The sequence below is a fragment of the Notechis scutatus genome, chromosome 2 (assembly GCF_049901735.1).
Source record: "Notechis scutatus isolate UNSWTSFEM ecotype Mainland chromosome 2, rNotScu1.2, whole genome shotgun sequence".
Lineage (NCBI taxonomy): Eukaryota > Metazoa > Chordata > Lepidosauria > Squamata > Elapidae > Notechis > Notechis scutatus.
Window position 1 is genome coordinate 93,163,571 of NC_142010.1, and position 23,868 is coordinate 93,187,438.

The following is a 23,868-nucleotide window of genomic DNA, read 5'->3' on the forward strand; positions in this document are numbered from 1 at the left end:
GTATGCTCTGAACCTATGTTTGCTGAATAGTTAAGGTTAATGAGATTGAATAAGACCTGGTCTTTATCATTTATTATAATGAAGTTATCTTCTGTGGTATAATGGCAAAAGTTTTGGACTATGATTTAGGAGATCTAAATTCAAGTTCACCATCAGATCTGGAAGTTCACTGTTGTCTTGGGTCAGTACTCTCCCTTATTATTGCTGTGGGGTGGGGGAAATCTGGAAAGAAGGCTGTTATGGATCTGAAGAAGGAAGGAAGGAACGAAATTGTAATAAATACAATTTCAGTTTGAATTGAAATGGCTTGCTGTGATAACATAGTCTTGGAAACGTAACTTGAATACCTTAAAAAAGAGCTTTAAATGATCCAGAACACTAAAAAAGTTGATAGGCACTCCTCTAGTAGGGGTGTCAAACTGGCAGCATGCAGTCCGGATGCGTCACACCGCAGGCCACATCCACCCCAGCTCTGTGAATGGTAAAAATGTCACAAAACATCACATGACGGCAACATGACGCAGCAAGTTTGATACCTGTCTTCTACAGGATTATATTTATGGTGACTGAAATAAAGTTCTGGTGCTAACTATTAAATTAGGTCTTGGAAAACCTAAACCTCCCATCTCCCATTCTAGTGTGTCCATGTCTTCAGATCTGATGGAGAAGCTCTTCTTTATATCCCAGTTGACAGGAATTTGAGAAACTGTTTCAATGCCCATAGTTAAATTGTGGACCTTTTGGAGTAGGCAGCTAGACTGTTAATTTAGTCTTGATTGCTATGTGACAAAGATCTCCTTACTTATCATATATCATTTGCATTGAGATAAATAATGTCCAGTGTTCCTCTTTTGCTGCTGCTTTCACCTTTTCTTACAATTCTTTTTGGGGAACAAGGAAATACCATTGCATTCATTAATGGTTTTTATAAAAATATTTATATTATAAAATACTTTAAATGGTACATACTTCAGAAAGTCAGAATATACATTTTATTGGCATGTGTATGTGTATATTCTTGAGCATACAGAAAAGAAATATTTCAATCCAGCCAAAATTCCCTAATATCTGACTCTGGGATTTTCCATTACGTGCATTTCTGACACCCCCTTTTGCCCTTCAAACTGTAGAAGTCTTATTCTTATTTACACAAAATATGAGTGGCCTCATTTCATTGTTCCAGTTCTTACAACCAATGTAATATACCATCCATTTGCAGTCTTAGCAGGAAACAGTCCTACCACAGGTCATAATTATATGACTTGTGGGTTCATTCCATTCTGAAATCTTCAGCAAGCATGTTGTCTCTAATAACACATCTGATGTAATATTTACAAAAGTTCAGCCTGTTCTGTTTTCTACTTATTGGAGATATGACTGTTATCAAAACATGCTATTACAGGAACCATTGACCTTGATTTTCAGAGAATCAAGGTGATATCTGAAAGTTAAATCAAACTTTGACCTGCATGGATACTAATTCAGCGTGCCACATCTTGCTTTTGATGCATAACTATATTGATAATTTGCATTTTCTTCATTAAAATGAAGATAGATTCTCAACTGATTAAGGATGAATGTCAAAAGTTTCTGTGAAGTGTACTCTGCTTGTTTTTAACTTTGTAAAACATTAATGCTTTGTAGAATACTGGCATTGTGTCTCTCAAAAGATCAAAATGACAAATAATAAAATTAATAAACAGCAAACAAGAAAATTCATGACAGCTGGAATTTCCAGAAATCCTACTTATAACCAATGCAATCATATGGAACTACCAAAATAAAGTTTCAACAGAGGAAAGCCCTTGCATATGTTATCACTTTATGAACATTTAGAAGATTAGTAAAACAATAGATATCTTTTTAAGAGCTCCATTCTTGGGATAGAAATGAATATAGAAAAAAGTGCTTGGTTAAGTAGCCTGAAAACAAAATTCTACGAAAAAAGAACCCAGGCAGTTTACCAATTTCAGTTCTGCCAGCCTAATCTAACTCTGGAAAACTCATATTCAATAATTGGTTCAACATATAACCAAACTATAAAGCTTTATCGAACTATTAAGAAAGGGTAACAGATCAAAACAGAAAACAATTCCTACTAATCAGAAGACCCTTTGCCACTCAGTTTCTTTGTCTCCTCCAAAAACTATAAGATGAATGTTTGTTAATTTTTTTGCCATTAAGACTCATTTCCACTTTTAAAAATTATGGAAAATGTCAAAAGAGCTTTTGTTAGTATTTATTGATACTTACTATTGATATTTATTGATACTTACTATATTAAAAATTAAAATTGACACATTCACATAATATATATTTATTGAATTATGCACACATATTAAATAGAATAGTTATTAACATAAATAAAATGTTTATATGATAACACCCTTCCATGTTTTTAACAAGTAAAACATAATATTGGAAACACTCACATTGTTTAAAATGTTTGCATATATCTTCAGTTTCTGGCAAATAATTTTGAGCTCACAGACTCTGGAAAAGATTTTGAGGAACCTCCAGAGATTTTTAGATCACACTTTAAGAAATGCTCTCTTACATATTTCTTCTGCAACAAATGTGAGCTTCACTATCACACAGTGGAATGTTTTCTGATGTTGGTTGTTGGAATCATCATGAGTTTTCAAGTACTATTATGTCAATTATTGTCTTTCAATTTATTATACTGACTCTGAAAAAAGAACCAATAATGAAAGTATGTTAATGTCCCAGTAATGGTGGATAAACCCCAATACTTATTGAGCAGTCAATTCCCAGTGGAAATTTTTCTTTTCTCTTCTAAAACATTCTAGAGTTTTGGAGAATCCAGATAACATGTGATGTGGGTGGCAGAGCAGGCAGAAAGTTCCCAATATAGCTGAGCTTGAATATTTTTTTAAGAAAAAATTATGCATGAAAAAAGTACTTAATAATACAGTACCATAGATGATGCCACAAACATTCAGGTGAATAGAAAAATGAAGTGTAACATTTTTAAAAGAGCACCTTAAATAATATACTTAGATTTTAAATGACTTTTTCAGGATGCATTCATCTATAATTATTGTTTTACTTCACTAATATAAAGGAACCAGATAAAACTCTCATAGAATGGGTAAAATATTTTGATTCCTCTTTGGTCTGACAGCCACCTCTTCAATGTTTTCTTGAATTAGAAGAGGGAAATCAATTGTGAAACCAATTCAGGAGCTCTTTGGGGGACAATGGGAAGAAATTATTTAAAATTAATAAATGTACCAAATGTTCAAGCGTTGTTTATATCCGTACAGAATTCTGTGTAATGATTTTAAGATCAAAGATTATAAAATATTCAGATACTCTAAACCCCAAGAGGTGACATCATGGAATATAAAATATACAGTAAGAGTTATGGCATTTGGGTTCGCTGTGAGAAATTAAAGACTTAGTTCAATGGGAATCAAAGACAAGCATAAGATACCAGTCCTAACAGGTATCTTATTGCATTACTTTAAGCACCAATGGGTTTAATTACTGCAAAGATTTGTAGCATTAAAAATAATGTTGCAAAAACTACATTTGGCTATAGAAACATATCTGTTCCAGTATGTGGCACAAAGCCAGTAAGTAATATGTTCCTATAACCTGTGATTTCCATAATCATTGGTGGATTATGTTTGATATGTTCACCAATGAAGGAATGACCTTACCACGAAGAAGTATTTTCACAAAGCCAGTGAAATGGGACAGTAAAATAATTGGAGCGTGATTTGAGCTTGCACACAAAAAAAGTGGATTAACAGTTCAGTCCTATACAACTTTACTAAAAAATCTACTTGAGTTTAGTACTTCAAATCACATGTTTATGGAATCGCAGTACAAATAACCTTTCAAACTGAAAAGGTGTAGGCAATTAAGAAGAGTTTGCTGGACAGCTGTTGTGAGGTGATTTCCATGTGCTCTGATGTTGTACAATAAAAGAATGTAGTCAATAGCTTATAAACTACATGCAAATTCAGTAGCAGGAAGAAGGTTAGCAGGCTCTTGTTTCATGAGCCACCATTTATTCAAAAACAGCTTTGTTTCTTAAATAATTTTGAACTCCACTGATCTTTGATAAAAGCCCATTAAGCTCTTCCAGTACTACTCAAGGCTAATGTGTGTCATAGATCAGTTTTCCTTAACGAGTGTGGTTTTGGATACTCAGTCTACACATTGATCTAAACTATCAAATACTTCATAGCAAGCCTCTAAATATTTTGAATGTACAATACTTTCAACAAGATTTGGTATTGGTTCTAGCTGTAGATACTTTAGTCAAACCATAATGTATCTTGCATACACAGTTTGTTACAGGCTATACAAACATAGCATTCAGTTTAACAAACACATACTAAAAATGTAGGTCTAAATCAGAGATGGTATTCACCAGGTTCTGACCAGTTCTGGAGAATCGATAGTGGAAATTTTGAGTAGTCTGCAGAACCAACAAAAACCGCCTCTGACTGGAGATTTTACAGTATCCTTTCCCTGCCATGCCCACCAAGCCATGCCCACAGAACCGGGAGTAAAAAAAAAAAATTGAATCCCACCACTGTTCTAAACATACTTATTAGGATTTAAGTCTTATTGATGCTTATTCTTATAGTGAAGGTAGTTTCCATATGAAACTGTTGATTCCATTGCAAAAAGTTTTTCGAACCTCCACATGATTTACACTGGGGTTTACAGTTACCTTTCCTCCAGTGGTGGAAAACTCTGAATAGGATCTGCACTTTGCATGGCACCTTCCAAAACTCTGTTTAAATTGGATAAATGGTTTAGATATTAATAGATAGAATAGTTATTATATTATCATGATTCAACATACTTTAAAATGCAACTTATGACACACACACACACACACACACACACACATATATATTTGAATTCCATCATATATATATACCATAGTATTATGTGTTCGTTTTATATCATTTTATTACTGTTATCCAGGGGTTGGATTCAAATTTTTTAACAACCAGTTCTGTGGGCATGGCTTAGTTGGTGGGCATGGCTTGGTGGTCATGTTATTGGCTGGGCGTGGCCAACTCAATATCACTCACATCGAGGCACGCATCTTCTCGCCTGGCCTCTCGTGACTGCGGGGATGCTGCAACAGTCGTAAGTGTGAAAAATGGTCCTAAGTCACTTTTTTCAGTGCCATTGCAACTTTGAATGGTCACTCCACACAAGCAAAGTACCAACAAAGGAGGGTAAAAAAACTCCAGAGAAGTTCCTGAGACAGGAAGTCTAGTCCTGTCAAGAATGTAATAAGGGTTAATGGAGAGGCAGTTTCTGTAAGCAACACCAGAATGTTTCCTTCCTGCCTTCCTTACAGGATTAGGCCAGTAATTTCTTCTAACAACCAGTTCTCCGAACAGCTTGGAATGTTAACAACTGGTTCCAGCAAATAGGTGTGAACTGGTAGAATCCCACCCCTGCTGTTATCCATGTGCTCTATGCCATATGCTAAATAATAACCAATAATCTCTTGTGCCTTTCTGCTTTGTCACATATATAAAACCACTCACCAAAATATCCAAAAAGATGGCATTAAATATACTAAACCTAGTTCTCAAAGCCTGGCTTTTACTCCATATCTACCTATGATAGAAGTTTCCATAAACTCCAAAAGCCATCTTATTGAAGGAAAACTGAAATGCTTATGGCTATTAAGTCCCACTGAAACACTTAACTGAGCAGGTATGGATAACTGTCAACACTCAGAATCATAATGTTAAAAAATCTCTGGATTCACCATTATATTTAGGCTTAAGTTTGGGGCTACCCTAAAGAGCTACAAGGAAAATCCAAAATTAAGTTTTCCACAGAATTTTGCCTTTGCAGCATTTACCATTGGCTTCCTGTTTTTTTCGGATCACAATGATGCTTTGGAATTTGGGAGGCGGGAGTTAAAACATTTACTGTTCATATTTTGGATTGTATTCTGCACTGGGAAGTGGGGTGCTTTTGCTGTGTTTTAGCTTTTATCTGTCTTCATCTGATTAAAAATAGCTATCCCAAAGATTTCATGGAATATTTTCTTCCTCAGAAGAGGAGTTTGTTATTTGGATGAGTGATTAGATTCACCATCTTGGTCCTGAGTTTCCCATTCCAGTTTTCAGCTGAGCAGGCCAATTGAAAGGGCAGGAATTGTCATATGATTCTGCTCCTCTACAATGCTTTGCTTTCCCCAATCATATTTTCTGCCTAGGGTGGTAGGTTTTATCCTTTGTTCAAACAGTGGAACCCAGTGACAGGAGTGCACCATTGGGTGATATTTGTCCACATAAAGTGAAATAATTGACAAGAAATTCCATGGAACGCGTTTTGACCTTTGAGGTTATTGGGATATTATTGCTGCTCTTTGTGTGATTGTTTGGCTAGAATGGCAGTTATAGATAATGATGAGGAAAAAAACAAATTAATTTGATTGATGTCCATTAAATAAAATTTAATAAGAAAACTGCTTGGTCTGAATTCAAACGAACTAGTAAAGTTAATTCAGTGTTATGCTGCTTAGATTTTCTGCAATGCAATATTGCACAGTGGGGAAAAACCCACCTCAGCGGCATCAGAAGGTTTTACAAGCAACTATTTATTGTTTTAGGAGGAAGAGCGGGGAGTTACTTGTTTGCTTGCTTGGCTTTTGAAAAATTGTACATAAACTCATTTACGCATCTCCAAGAAGAGTGAGGGGAGAACATATCCTCATTTAAAATCAGTAAGTAAAAGATACGTTGTAAAAAAAATGAACCTTCTGAATAAGTATGCATTTGAGACAAGATGATTTTTCCCCACCTTCTTTTGCATATGCTGCATTTGTGAAAAGCTTCTTTTAGGATATTGTATCCAAAAGTCCCCTAGGGACTGAAGGTTACTGCAGCAAAAGGAGAAGAGCAATACGTGAAAGCTAAAACAACTATGTCCTATCAGAACAACTTCTGCTGGTTGTAGTCCAATGCAGCAATGTATTGAAATGAATCCAGCAGAAAGGTAATACTTGTAATCTTTTCCTTGTTTATGATAAGTCTGTTTTAGGTAACACCTAAAAGATTGCTCTCTCTCATGTTTTTTTGCCTTCCTGAATTTGTGGTCCTCTTTGCTCATCATTCAGCCAAACTAGGCACGTCCAATCCTTGTAGCACATCTTCATTCTTTCCCTGGGGCAGCATCTCTGAAAGAAACTGCCAGCCAGATATATAACTGCACTATAGAGTGAATCAATGCATACCCAGCCTCACTCTATATTTTACACTTGCTTGTTATAGGATAGTGCTGTGTGTAGCCTCATCCCTTGCCAAGATAGAATATATTCCATACTCTTCCTGTCATTTAAACTGTAGAGGGCAGTGGAGCATTTTAGGAAACAGATGTTAACACCTACAAGCAAGCACTTGGTCATCTATGCCTCTTCCGTAGGGATTTTTTTTTTTTTTAAGAAAAGCCATCACGCTAGCTGCTGCTTCTATTATTCTTCCTCGAAACCCCAAAGCCATTAGCTAGCTTTTATGTGCTTTTCCTAAATGCTGATTCCCAAATGTATATATGCATAGTAACAGAAGGAAGATGTGTGGGTTAACTAGCACTTTTTCAAGCAAAGAGAAGAATATATAAATGCTCATTTTCCTGTCTGAATTATGTTAACACCAGAATTAAATAGTTAGTAATGTTAATGGACTGAATTATATGTGTCATTCACATATGCATGGAAAAAACAGAACAGTTGTTAAGGGAACTTATGGTGGGTCTGAATGTTTGTTTAACATCAGACCTTATTTACAGAATTGCTCATTGTATATTTGTACATTATATCAAATTTACAAAATTGTACCTTTGCATGTACCACAAATAGGAGTCAGTTCGCTCTATTGCCACCACTACTAGCCTGGCCACCACTGAATTGCTACAATCCTGCACAGACACAAGACATTACAACTAAGCAGCTCTCTTTCTTTGCTCCCTTTCTCAGATACCCACTTGCACACACAAACATTTCCTTTGTGATAGGGAAGAAATGCTCTTTGGAAGAGAATATTTGTATCTCAAGGTTATAGGGTCCTTGGTGCTCTCTGACCTTGGTGGTTTTCTTGCAGACCTTTCATCATCAACCCACACAATAGAGTGAATCAAGGAATACCCAGTGCTGATGATGTTACCTAGTTTGCTAATGAAACATCTGCAAGAAAACCATCAAGCTCAGAGAGCACCAAGGACTCAGCAGAGTGCTCTTTGCATAGCACATTTTGGCCAGGTCAGGCAGAACTGCCTCTGCTGCCTCACTCAAAAACTTCACTCTTCCTTAATTTGTTAATGGGGCAACACAGATACAGCTCTTTATGAATAAGTAAGGGGCTATGTTCTAGCAACAGCTTTTTAAATATATTTTCTTACAAGGAAGCGAAAGAATCCTTATATAAATTTACAAGCAAAGGCAAAGTTCTCCAACCTCTGTCCAAGTTCTCTACAGCTTCCTGTTCACTTTTTTTTATTATTTCATTTTTTTTTAACTCGAGAGCAGCTGCTTGCAGCACTCAGTCCTTTATTTCATTTGAACCGGGTGAACTTCCCAAGGTCATTGAAAAGGTTCCTATAGAGTCTCCAAGACCAAGCAGCTTGAGAGCTGTGCCTGCTTGAGCAGGATTCCTTTACACAGTAGCAAATCCAATGCAGGAGGGGGAGGAATTTGGAGCAAGGTCAAAATGGCAATAGCCTTTTTAAAAATTATTTTTGTGCTGCCCTCACTGCTGGAATTTTAAAAGTGCTACCTGAGCTCCGGGGCAGTGCTACAGCCACTGAAACTAGCAGCTTTACTAGGTTTCTGGAGAGGTGTTATGTTTCTTCATAGGCGCTATGTTTCTTGGTACGTTGTAGGAAAGCACGGTATAATGGTCAGCAGAGGAAAACAGAATCAAATTTGGTTAGTATTTGGAATGTATTCTGCCAGAGAATGCCAGAATGCAGCTCCCATTTGGAAATGAAAACATCCTGAAAAGGGGATGTAGAAGAATCACTTCCAAAATGCCACAGCCATTGATAAGACTCAGTCACTCAAGGATTCAGTTGATCTAAATTTAAGGAAATTGATTTCTCATAAATATTATTTAGTAAAATATCTTGAACTTTAGCTTCAGTTTTCTCTCATGGTAGTAGACTTCCAGTAGTCAGGATCTGTATGCATCTCTCTCCAACCTGAACCTAATTAGGGTTTCTTCCTTTAACTGTTCTGTATTTGGATGAGTTGTCTTTCTCCAGATCAATTTACAGTGCCAAGTTTTCCATCCACTGTCATATTAAAGAGAAGCACAGGGAAGCCATTTTTGAAGACATTAATATAAGGTTACTAGTAACCTTATATTCCCCAAGGCAGTGTTCTAGGACCAACTCTCTTCATACTCTACATAAACGACCTCTGTGATCATATTAAGAGCAATTGCGTTCTCTTCGCTGATGATGTAAAGCTGTTCAATACCACAGACAATACTGCTACCCTACAAAAAGATCTTGACTATGTATCAGAGTGGTCAAACAAATGGCAACTTCAAATCTCAACAAATAAATGCTCTGTCTTACATATTGGCAAAAAAAATCAGAAAATAAAATACAAGCTGAATAGTCAAGATCTTGTTGATGACTCAAGCTCTGTAAAGGACCTTGGAATACTCACCTCTAATGATCTAAGTGCTAGAGCCCACTGCAACTACATAGCCAAAAAGGCATTAAGAGTTGTTAACCTAATCCTACGTAGCTTTTTCTCTGGTAATATCACACTACTAACCAGAGCATACAAAACATTTGCTAGACCAATACTCGAATACAGTTCATCAGTCTGGAACCCACACTACGTATCTGATATTAGCACAATTGAGAAAGTCCAGAAATATTTCACAAGAAGAGTTCACTCCTCTACTCGTAGAATACCTTATGCCACCAGACTTGAAATTCTAGAACTTGAAAACCTTGAATTACGCCGTCTTCGGTCTGACTTAAGCATGGTATATAAAATCATACATTGCAATGTCCTACCTGTCAATGAATACTTCAGCTTCAACCATAACAACACAAGAGCACACAATAGATACAAACTCAAAGTAAACCGCACCAAACTTGATTGCAGGAAATACGACTTCAGCAATAGAGTGGTCAATGTCTGGAATACTCTACCCGACTCTGTAGTTTCTTCCCCAAACCCCAAAAACTTTAACCTTAGACTGTCTACTATTGACCTCACCCCTTTCCTAAGAGGTCTGTAGGGGGCGTGCATAAGCACACCAACGTGCCTACCGTCCCTGTCCTATTGTTTCTCTTATTCTTTTATTTTTCTTATATGTACCCATTTCATGTATTCACAACTATGTATACATTTATACTTATTATCTTGTAAACAATTGGCAAATCAAATAAATAAATAAATAAAAATAAATGTTCCAGAAGTCTAATTAGGTGATAGCATGTAGCTGAGCTGACCTTAAAAACCTACACATGCTTGGAGCTTATTACCATTTGAATGGGAGAGCACCAAAAAACCCTAAAGCTATCTGGAAGTTAAAAAAAGAAAGCTCATAGGAAAACATAAACTACTATGGCATTATAAAGAAGACAGACCATATGCCTATGAAGTCACATATAAAGACTTGAGCTCAAATCGAGAGAGACATGTTTAAAAAAAACATGTCTTGGGGGGGAGTGAGTGGGAATGGAATCTGAACACAACAATTCACAGTATTTTACCCCTGCCCATTTTCACACTCATTATACGTCTTTCCCTTTTAAATCTATCTCTTCCAGTGTTTGGAGAAAGGGACCAAAACTGTGAAATAAACTTAATCCTTGTCATTTTGAATATTGTGCTGGGATCTAGATGATGATGGCAAGATATTTCAGTTTAATGTTTGATCATTTATGGATCTTTATGATTGTTGTTTAACAGTACAGTTCCAGAGAGAGAAGTTTGTAACAAGGAAGGAAAGACAACAACAGAAATATCAAGTAGATTTGTGGTTGTCAACAGACAATGTCTCAGGCCCTACTATAGCGCTACAATAGACAATGCCATACTAATAACTCTGGGAACAGAGAATTTTCTGTACTTCAGGTAGGCCTTACTTCTTGTTAGAAAAGGAAAGAAAACTTGCCAGGCTCATGGCCAAGATGCCGCCAGTAGAAATATTGTCCTATGCCAAAATCTGGCAAGAATTTAGATCTTCAGAAGCCAACAGGAATCATCCAATTCTCTATTCTAATGTCACAAATTTCACATTAGAGGAACAATGGAATCGATTCAGTATTGATTCCCTGTTTAGAAAAACATTTACTTTTCTGCTGATGTTCAGATGGCTCCTTCAAACATCAAGTGTATATACTCACTTTTCTCATTAAAAGATTCCCTATTACCCATTATCCTGAAAACTATAACATTTAACCCTACAAAGACATCTGTTTAAATAAGGAAATTCATATATCTATCTCCACAAAAGGCAATAAAAAAGTCTTTGTGAAGTGGAATTTCAGCCCAAGATTAATATTTCACTCACCGGATCAACTTCCTGCTCACTTTTTGCACATGTTAACATTCAACCATGTTTCAATAAATAAATATATACCCAATTTCTATTCTTCATATGGAAAAATCCTATCTCATTCAGGTTTTGAAGAGAGAAATAAGGAACAGTCAATGATTAAAAAGTTATAGGAACATTTATGGTTTCTTCATATCACTTTTCTGTGTGGTTTTACCACCAAATATCAGTAATGCAGTCTTTGTGAGAAGTAATTGGTTATGGCAGTTAGTATTGCTTAGTTTAGGTAAATATGACAAAGGGAGCATACTAGAGAAAAATGTTCATAAATTCACAATGCCCTAATTTTATCAAGTTATAACTCCCTCCACTGATTCAAGCTCAGTCTGATCTCAGATAGAAAATATAGAAATATAGAAAATACATAAGATTGCTTGTGAGAAAGCTGGTTTATTAATGAATAACATCAAATACCTTTGGTAAAATGTAAATCCCCAACAGTTAAATAGCATTTGGAAGGAGTTCCAATAGGTACTTCCCTATTTCACTGAACTGTAAGTAGGTACAACACAAATAGATTTCCAAAATTTGGCTAGTTTAGTCAATTTCAATAAAAGTAGTTTTATTTATTTATAATATACATACATGTGTGATTTTCAATTAGAAATTATATCTTAGATCATTGGGTCTTAAATGGAGTGTTTGAATATAAGTTGAGGTAATGAAGGAATTTGTTATTGCTTTTTTTGTGAGCTGAGGACCTGATTTGGGACTGCTGTGACCAAGCAGCAACTTTTTTGGGGGATAGGGAGTAATGACAACGTTTAAGACAGGCAAAAAGGGCAATTTAGACACCTACTGTCTTAGATCAAGGAACTGTCTTAGGTCAAGGAAGATTGTCACAAATGCAAGAGGAAACCAGAGTGCTCAGAGGAGCTATCAAAGACATGCAAGCTTCCTTCATAAAATGCAAGCCTTACCCAAATTCAGAAGAAAACAAACAGCACACATTTTGAAAAAATATATACATGCAGTAAATAAATAGTATTCAGAATGATTTTCAGGAACTTGTGACAAAGAAGATTAAAGTGAGCAACAAAACATTTATTAAATATATTCTAAACTGGAAATGGGTTGAGAAAGCTATTGAATGACAAAAGCTGTGCTATAAGAAAAGAGTCAGGTTGGTTCTCCAGGCTAGCAACTAAGTGACTGAGTCGTATTATTGTCTCAGGAACAAAGCCAGACCTTGAGCCATTCTCTTTCTCTCAGCCCCAAGAAGGAGGCAATGGGAAACTATTTCTGAAATCTTGCCAAGAAAAGTTCGGGGATTAGTCCAGGAGTCAACATGGACTCAAACACATATAAAAAAAATTGCAGGAAAAAATGAACAGATACTTAGTTTCCACACTGAGGATGCAAATCTAACTCTTGTGGTTGTCTATCTTTTTCAGAAAGGGAGAGACAAAGAACATAGAAAGTGGATTAATAGTCTAGCTGTCTAATAAAAAAAGAAATCTCTGGATCCAATATGATCTACCCGAATTTTTTAAAGAACTGAAGTGTGAAGTTGCTGATCTTTTGGTAAAAATATGCAGCTTCTCTATAAAACTGATGTGTTCTGAGGGATGGAAGTGAGCCAATGTAAATCTGATTTTTAGAACAAGGAACAAAGGAGGAGACAGAGAAAATTATAAGCCAGGTACCTTAATGCCAGCTTGGAGTAAATACTACAATTTATAATTAAAGGGAAAATGGCATATAGAAAACTTTGTCGAAAAAGTAGCAGGAGAACCTGGGATTGAAGAGATATATTGTGCTTGCTTTAAAAAAAATCTTTGATAAAATCTCATTTAAAGACTGAGCAAACTTGGCAGCCATGATATAAAAAATCAAGGGGTCTCTTAGACTGATAAGTACTTTAAAGAACAGAAAGCATAGAATAAGAATAAGAAACGTGCTTAAATTAAAGAGGCAATCAAAATGGAGTCTCCTTGAATCTTACTGTGACCAGTGCTTTTTGAATTATTTGTAAACAATTTGGAGTTTATAGAAAATGTAATGAACAGCTTTGCTAATGATACCTAACTGATTAGCTTCTAAAATAAAAAAGGATTACAAAGAGCTCCAAAAAGATCTGTTTTCAGACTGGGTGAAAGTACTTCAAGACAGCATATATATTTTAATATGAACAAGACCAAAGTGATGCATTTTCATAATTATCTGCCAAGGTGTCAGAATGTCAAGGAACAGCAAAGGACAAAGAAAACCTATTTTGAGGCCACAATATCTCCATGTTCCTGTTGTAATTGTTAAGGTTAGGGTCAAAAATGACAAAAACAAAACAAAAACAGACTTCACATATTTGTAGTCTTCAACTTACAACTATTTGTTTAATAACTGTTAGAGGTTTATATATTTGTTTAATAACTGTTAGAGGTTTATAATGGCACTGAAAAATGTGACTTATAACCAATCCTCATACTTACCGCCATTGCAGCATCTCCATGGGCACATGATCCAAATTCAGGCACTTGGCAACCATCATATGTTTGTAACATTTGCTGTGTCCTAGGATCATATGATTGCCATTTGTGATCCTTCCCATCTGACTTCTGACATGTAAAATCAATGGGAAAAGCTAGATTTGCTTAACAATTATGTGATGCATTTAATTACTGTGACAAAAAGTTACAAAATGACTCATTTAATAACAGGATTGCTTAGCAATAGAAATTCAGGCCCCAATTGTCATGAATCAAGAATTAGCTGCAAATGGGATCTGAGCAGGCAAGGCCTGATGACAAAAGGAGGATGGTGAGTAACCCAATGAAAGAGTCAGCACAGTTAATAACTGCATTTTAAAAAAATCAGATTTCTACTTTTTCTGTGCTTGAAATAATTCCGGAAGTGATATGAAAATAAAATGAACAATATAAAAACACACTTATACTATTACACAAAGGTGCTGACTATCAATCTTGAAATAGTATAGTGCTAAATTGAAAAGGTTGCAAAAAGGCAATCAAAATATTAGTCCTTTTTGAGGCAAGATGGTAGTATTTGAAACTTAAAAACTGACAAAAAGTGGGTTAGGGGAAGCATGACAAAAATATAAAAATCAGGTGAGGAAAGTAGATATGAATAGAATGAAGTTCTATTCAGTCATCAATTACGGTGAATGTGGGGAATCTGGGGATCTGGTGGTGTGTGTGTGTACTGTATATGTATATATGTATATATATATTTCATACAGGTATACATTAATAGTTAATATTGCTGTATAGCTAATATTGCTGTATGTGTATGTTTTTCATACACACACACACACACAGACAGACATTTTCCATAAATACAGAAAATATGAAAGAAAAAAAATAAGACATAAAATTAAAAAATGACTAAAATAATAAAATTATTATTTCCAACCTTCTTTCTATCAAGTAATTCCTTTCTTAATTCCTCCCTTTTGGTTTTACCTTTTTTAATCCTCAAACTCATAAATCTTCAATTCAGTCTTTTCTTCTTTCAATAAAACGTCTATACAAGGCTTCCAATCTTTATCATTTTTTTTCTGTACTGAAAGAAAGAAAATGCAATAGAAGTCTAATAAAACCATTTTCAATGTATACGAAGAAATCATAGTATTTCTCCCAAAGATGGACCAACGTGCCACCAAAGTGTGGGATTATGCATTAAATTAATTGGCAGAAAGGGAGAAGAATTGTTTATTCAAACAATGCATCATTAATTTACAGAATTCATGAGGATATAATATAATGATGGACATTATCTCAAATGAATCTTTAGAAACACTAGGTATATGTATTAATGACAGTTCTATTAATGCCAAATAGTCATATAATGGCTTCACAGTGCACTTCTGTGATTATGTTCTGTGATTGTAGTTTGGGTGGCAATGCAGGGTTCTTTTGCCAAATAGTAGAGTGTCCAGATATAGAAATGGCTCCCCCCCCTTTGTATTGATGCTACTGGTTACTTTAAAAAAAGAAAGGTACTGAAGAAAGAGGGGGGGGGGGGGTTGGAGAGAGAGAGAGTCTAGGAACTGCTTGTTCACCTTTGTGGTTGTGCAAGACTGCAGATTTAAAATAAACAATGCTTGGTTACTCATAGTTGCACAATGAAAAAATAGCCTTTAAAAAAGGCACCATGAGCTTACTACCTTCAAATCCTTTCCCTCTGCCCGAGGTGAAAGGAGAACTTGGGAGACAGTGTTGCAAAACAGGTTGCACAGCTTTCATACCATTCCCACTGGTAACTGTTATAATAGAACTCTATGAAATCCACACAATTACTTAATGCAGAAAAAAATTGCAATTACCATAAAAACAATCGTAAAGGTATTTTAAGTATGGAGTAGGGAATACACAGTGTCAGGAGACCTTGTAGGGAAAATGCATTATGTGCAAAGTGAGTTAGCTAGAGTTTCCATTACCCAGGAAAACACTACTATAGATTACCAGTTCAAGAAAGAAGAACTGGACTTATTGTTCTCAGTTCAGCTGGGAAATCATCAGCATTTTTCTCAAGGCTTAGAATGTTGCAGCAGCGAATGAAGTGATAGAACTGGAAGATTAACAATAATGTATTCCAAAAGGAGAGCATAATGCTACAAAAGGAGACTGCAATGAGTTAGCAGTGCATTTACTTAAGGAATGCAAAGATTTGTATCATTGGTCAGGTTAATAATTGAATGAACTCTGGTAAGAGTAAGATAACCAGTACTTCAAGGCTGAAAAGACCATCTGAATATTGAGTGTATCTTCAGCATATTGCAGATGGTGTTTCTCCACTGGGATGTATCTTCAGAAATAGTGGGATTTTTATCGACTAGAAGAAGAGGACATTAATATTTCTAACCTGGTATTTTCCAGATCTGCTGGGAGGAATTCCTAATCTGTATGGAGTGGAGTGGCGTTTCTGTCTCAGCAGATCTAGAAGGTCCCAGGGGACAGAAGTCTGCATTAACCAAACTGAAAATAGTTTCAAACGGGAAGTTCTTCCACAGTGTAGACACAGCATTTAAAAGGGATATCCAGATGCAAATCAGCTAGAGAAGAGAATAAATAATGCCACAAAATCTAGTTATGCATGAACCATTTTCAAAAGCTGCGGTATGTGCTATACCCTCTTTCATTTGGGAAAGAAAGGAAGTAAGAAACTATGGGGGAAATCATGTTAAGAAATATTGTTGGGACATTTAGACTGATTACTTTCTGTACATGGGTGGCATACTCAAGTTCTCTGACTATCATGAAAGTTCTCTCAAGTTCTCTGACTATCATATATGCCACCATATACAAAGCTTAGGAATGTACATCAATGCATCTTTTTGATTTTCACATTAGCATGGTATTAAAGCAGTCCATAAGGAAATATTCAACCTGATTGAATGGCAGCAGCAGCATGGCCTCAGTAATACCTGAGCCAGAGAATTGTGTGAATGTTGTATTTTAAAGGTTGTAGCCTTAGCTATTGTATCTAGTTTGAGTTGCTAAAGCAACTATATCCCCTTCATACTGAAGTGGTGGAGTGCAAAGAAACAGATAAATCTTCTGCTACCTTCCTCTGAGTTTTCTTGATTCTTTATTATTCCTGTCCAAGCAGATTACAAAACATTCAAAATGGCATGTTTCAGTCCATTTTATATAGTTTTTGCAGTCTCCAGAATTAAAAAGCAACCTAACTATTGGATCTCCTCATCCAGACCTTTACCAACATAGCCTGAAGGGCACTGGAGGACTATAAATATATATATATTTATCTATAAAAATAGATAAAAATAGATTTCTCTTTCTTGTAACTTATTTTTTCATCTACTGCTTTAATTCAATCCATTCTGCCCTTTATAAATCCTGGCTTTTGCTTCTGAACTATTTCTCTTGTTACGCTTAGCTTCTCAGGGCCTGTCTTTTTTCACACCCATTTTGTCTCCTTCTTGACCTTCTGCTATTCCATTAGTGGGGTGTTATTTATTAAAATTATTTATGAAGTTAATTTCTCCACTACATTATTGTATAAAAGCTTTCTGTGCATGGCTTCTGACATCACTAGGTATACTTGGAAAAGACCTTTCCCCAATCCTTGGAGGAGTGCTGTTGAAAGAAAAGTAATAACTCCAGTAAACTTAGATATAAGAGATATGGCTGTTATGGTAACAGAAAAAAACTGCTTTCTGTCATTTTCCAAGAAGGAAACTTCAGGGAGGCTAGGACTGCCTTTTACACTATGCAAATTCATGAAACTGATGACAGAATAAGGTTGTTGTTTTTTTCTGGAGGGGGATGGATAAGAAAAATAGCACTAATTATTTGTGTTCTATTTTAAATCATGAATTCTCTGATGGACTGATCCCATCTCAGTTTCAGAAGCATGCTATGCCACCTGCACATGGAACTGGGCTTCATTGCTTCACTCCTCAATAACTTATATAAAGTATTGCAGTCCAAAGCTATATTACATTTCAATCAAAATCAGTAAATATGCTGTCTGTAAGGTTACACATGAAGGTTGATACATCATATATTTTAATCAAACAGTCTACTGATCCTCTCCTCGGTCTTTTGTAGCAACATAACCTCTAAAACAGGGGTGTCGAACTCGCGGCCCGCATGCTGGATGCTCACACGCTGGCCATGCCCACCTCCGGTTTAGCAAAGTGGGGGGAAAGTCACAATATGTCACATGATGACAACATGATGCTGCAAGTTTGACACCCTTGCTCGAGAATATACTGGCTGTCCTCACACCATGAGTTAAAATTGATTATTTTCACAGAGCTTTGCCAAGGGCTGTAGTGAAACACAACATGACATAGAATCATGGCATGCTGGCTGGGAAATTCTGGGAGTTGAAGTTCACAAGTCTTAAAGTTGCCAAGATTTGACAACCCTGATTTGGAGGAATAGTTGTCTCTGCCCCATCTCTTCCCTTCCAAAGGACTCTGAAAAGTGATTTTTGCAACTCTCCAGGGAGATCTACCCAATGAATGGGTGGGTTTTGCTCTCTTTTGGTGGTGTTTTTACTCCTGATAGTTTTTCTGTAAGAAATGTGGGAGACTTAGATTATACATTAGATTAAGCCCAGGGTACTTTGTCCTTCAGATTCTTACATTATCTGTTATCTTTTCTTTAACCGAGTCCCTAACAATGATATTTTTTAATGTCAGTCTATGAGAACATCATGAAATCATCTATTATCCCAACATTTTTAGCACTGGATGTTTCCTGATTTCATGTATTATATCTTGTTCTCCCTGAGAATTTTGGTCAGAAAAAACAATGACATGTTTCCAGGTCTAACACATTATAATACATAATCCTTTGTTGAAGACAGAATGGCAGAATCTACACACAAAGCTTTTAGAATTGGCACAGAGAAGCCTATACATAACATTCCTTGAAATGTCTCTGGGGTGCATTTTTTCCCATAATGCTTTGGTCTCTTTAACTAGCAGTCATGCTCCATTAGATGTCCATGATTTATTTCTCTGTTTTTCCCATTTTTCCCCCTTGCAATAATGAATAGCAGAGATAAAGGAATCCCCATACCATGTAGGCAATGCCCATCTTCTGGCAAATTTGAGGGACTATCGCTCCTCAATTATATTTTCCGGTCCCATCGAAAACAGAACAATTATGCTCTGGGTCTGGGTTTCACCTGCTGAACAGCTACATCTGGTGGGACTGAGGAAATTGATCTTTTCTGCTGCTTTGCCCACTTTGTAGAAAATAATCTGAGTGAAGTTGGCTATATCCTGTTAATCTTTTGTAAGTCCCTCAAAAGTTGAGTATGTCATCAGGTCTGGGAGTCTGCAGAGTTGCTAAGGTGGCTCCATTGCTCTTATATGTTGGTCTCTCCTCACTTTTAATCATATTTTTAAAATATTGACATGTTAATTGCTTTTATGTCACCATTTTATAGCTTTTTTAATTGTTCACCACCCAGATTCAGATTTTGTGAGATGGGTGGCTGTACAGGTATAAATATAATGAATGAATGAATGAATTTGAAATGCTAGAACATGTTTTTTCTAATCAATTTTTCTCAATTAATACATCATCTAATGGAAAGAGTTTTTTGGGGAGCCAGTCAATGTTACCTAGATTTTTTTCTTAAATGACAAATATCCTGAAATCAGCTTTTTAACTACTTATCTTTGTGCTTTCTTCAGAAGGCACTTACAACCATTCATTTAATGACCGTTCAAAGTAACAATGGCACTGAAAAAAGTGACTTATGGTCAATGTCATACTTATGACCATTGCAGCATCCCCATTGTTACAGGATCTGGCTTTAGGTGCTTGGCCATTGGGATATATTTATGATGGTTGCAGTGTCCTGGGGGTCTGTGATTGTCATTTGCAACCTTCTTAGGGAACTTCTGACAAGCAAAAAATCAATGGGGGAAGCCAGATTTGCTTAACAAGCATATGACTCATTGAACAGCTCTAGTGATTCACTTAACAACTATAATAAAATGGTCACAAAATGAGACATGACTCAGTTAACAATTGTCTTGCTTAGGAACTTTAATTTCGGGTCAGTTGTCATCATTAAGTCAGGGGACATTATTATATTTTGAGATTGTACTTGGGATGTTTTAAGTTATGTTGCACTGGTCTCATACTATAATAAAGAAAAATGTGATGAGATCTATTTCCCATTGCACAATCTTTCCATGTCAATTCCAGAGAAGGATAATTTATCTGAAGGAGTTCCCAATTATCTATCAGTTCTCACCAGACATCAGTATAAAGTTTGTCTTGTTCCTTTTAGGACAGTTTGTACTTATTTGTATCTATTCTCCTTCAAGAGGAACATAACCCACATTTTTTTCTTTCCTTTAGGATAAAAAGAGATGTTCTTTTCCCCAGGCCACCATTTTATTCCCACCTTCTGACTCTTAATTTGATGGAGAAAAGCAATTTGATTTTTTTTTTTTACAGGAAGGCTTCTGCTTTAACTGGAAATAAGCCTGTGAAGCATGCATTTTGATCATGGGATTTCACTGAGCCTTTGTGAATAAAATATAAAAGCTGGCTTTTGAAAAGATGCCATACATTCAAGTTATGTTCCTGCAGCTGGAGAAGAGGCAAATAGCCTAACCGGGATATTGTTCCAAATATACCTGGCATTTTTTCTACTCTGACAACTTAAATATTGTTTACTCATGCAAGTAGATTGCAGTGTAGCTCTTCAGAGGGAGTGCGCTCTGGAATTTTTGCATTCTGCACAATGTTATGGGTTGGCAGCCACTCCTTAATGCTACACAGATACACTCCATTCCTTGTGTTTATCCTATAAACAAGAAAGTGCTCCACACTGTTATCCTAAAAAAACACACACACAAAAAGCTGAAACCTGAAGCAGACCAGTCCTGTTCAAACCATCCTAAGACATGCTGCCTACCACGCGTATTTGTTTTTCTTCATAATTGTTAGTACAAGCTGGCAGCAGATGTTACATCTTCATATCACTCAAAATGAAAGAAAAAACATTCCATCAATCCATGTCTTCAAGGGGTTTTGTTTTAATATTCCCCCTAATATGTGTGTGTGTGTGTGTGTGTGTAGGAAATTTAATGGTACAAGGTGATAGGACACTAGTTTCTTTTATTGGAATTTCAAAACCAAGTGTGATAGAATTAGCAATTTGTCTACTATTATTCAGATTTTTTTTGTTCCTATTAATGAATGCTCTGTTATTGTTTATGTGGAACATCTGAATTAATGTAATATCAATTTATTAAATGTCTGTCATATTGAAGAAAATGTGAGATAAATTATAGTTTAATAAATCAAAGCCATTTATTAATGGAAGGAACACCATTTTGGAAATATGTTCTACTTGCATTCTTAGCCAGCATTAAACATTAAAATTATATAGAAGCTTTACAAATGAAAATAATAAATTTGATCCTGGTTATAACTAATTAAAACGTGTCTTTGTTTATTAACTTTCTTTGCAGATAACTTCTTAGTTTATCTGTTAATTTAGACTTCTTGAAATCTGAACAAAACCAGTATCTGGCCATCATTAATACATCTTATCAATTTTTGTTCTACTTTGGAAATGTTGGATTAAGCAATTTTAATTTTGAGTATACATGTAAACAGCACTCTGGCTGATCCATAAAGCTAAACCCAGTTAAATTTGATTAAATCACCAAAAGGCCCAGGCTCCGGACTATTCTGGGAATAGCAATCTATCTGAAAAAAGCAACAGCAATGCCTACAAAACCCCATAAATTCCCTAGAACTGATTTGGCTTAAAGACAACTTTCATTTATGTGCAGACAATTTAACTGAAGCATTCCCATAACTGTCTAACAAAATTCTGGGATTTTTTTTCCCCCCTGAGACTTACAGTATATACCTAAAATGTGGCATGAAAAAAAAAACTGACTTTGCTCATATTCTCCTCTCTGTTAGATGTTGGCTTCTGTTGCAAAATACAAGTTTTCTCTAGCAAGACAATGGGTGGTTTGTGACCAATGTAATCACAGCATAGCATGTGTTATAGATCTCCCATTTATTTTTCATCTTGCTGAAACTATGAATATTTCTTCATGTCATACATTTTCCTTGACTGATGTTTTTGAAAATTTCATATAATTTTCTATAGTTTGCCTTCCAAGAAAGGAATGGTTAAAAACTAGCATTTTCAAACTTAATTTGAGTTGTTTGGCAAAGATGGGTGACCATAAATCTAATAAAATAAATAAATTAATAACAGTTCAAATCTGGCAATAACAAGTTCTGTTTATCAGGCTTTTGAAATCAACCTAGTTCAGTGTGTTTGAATTGGTATGAATATCTGTCCCCAACACACATTTAACATTTACTAAAATATTTTTCTTGAGGTTTGGTGGGAGGGATTCTTGCTTTATTTCCATGGTGAAATGATGAGCTGATTTGGCAGTTAATTTAATAAATATGCAATATCATTTAAGTGTTTCTATGTTGGCATATTAGCTCTTGGGTTTTGAAGGCATAAACAGATTAAAACTGTAAATTTAATCTCAACTACAGAAGTGAAAAATAATTGTGTACCACTTTAAAAAAAACAATTCAGTTGACTTTGCTCAAGAAGTAATAGAATGGCTATCCTAATATCTGTAAAGGATAAATTTGGAAGAAGCATTACTAAATTAAATTATCAAGTCTATAGAAGATAACCGTTCAAAGAAGTTTAATGACTATAAGCCTTTGATACTGGTTATATACAACTTTTAAATAAACTTAGCATTGATTATATTGTTAATTACTTATATTGCTAAGTCAGAGAAAAATAAGCAAAATAGGAATAGTTGGAATTCCTGATCATGTAAAAAAAAGAACTTGACAATCTTCATTTATTCAACATCTATTGATTGCCTTCAGTTCATTTTAGTTTCTCATGATATATCTAGTTCTCACTTTCATATAATAAAGTGTGCAGGAGACATTTTTCTTTCTTCCAAAAATCATTCCCAACAACCCATTACATGCATCCCACTACCATTCTGGCCAATATTTTTGGGTCTTAAAATTCCTCTATCTGTTTTCTCATATTTATAAAACATTCTGACAAGGTATACAAATTCAACTACTTTCCCTATCCTATTTGGTGTCATTCATTCCATTAATCTGTCAAATGCAACTACCTTGATATTTGGTATAGTAATTTTAAGATCCATACTCTTCATTGCATCATACAATCCAGCATACAAAAAGAATCTACTTCTGCAGACTTGACATTCTTCCAGCATATATGACAACTCTTCATTTATTTTTACTTGGGTAAGAATTTCCATTCCATTTCCCATACAAATCCATAATAATCTGTATACCTTCCAATAAATCCATTAGTCAGTTTCATATGAATCATTTTTTGCTTTAATTCGTAATTCATTCATTTTGCCAGAGGCCAATTTTCCTTCTCTTCATTCTGTTTTATGGAATTCTTTCTTTCTCTTCTTGTAATAATTCTACTTTAGTTTATTTCATTCTGCTTTTCTCCCATGCTCATTTTTTGCCAAGGACCATCCTTGACCAAACTAAATAACAGTTTGTCCCATATTATGAGCCACTTATCATTGTAACCTTCTCTAAATGTCTCAATCTTTGATGATAAACAATCAAAATTATTCTGCTTTTAGCTTTCTATTCATATCTTTACCAAGATATGATCTAGAATTGCAAACCACATTTTGAAGAAAAAAAAAGTATTCATTTTTCTACACAGGCATCTTTATATTATTACAGTTCCCTTTTTTCTTGAGTCCCCAAATGATCCAATGACTTTTCCAGTATGCCTTTGTCTCACC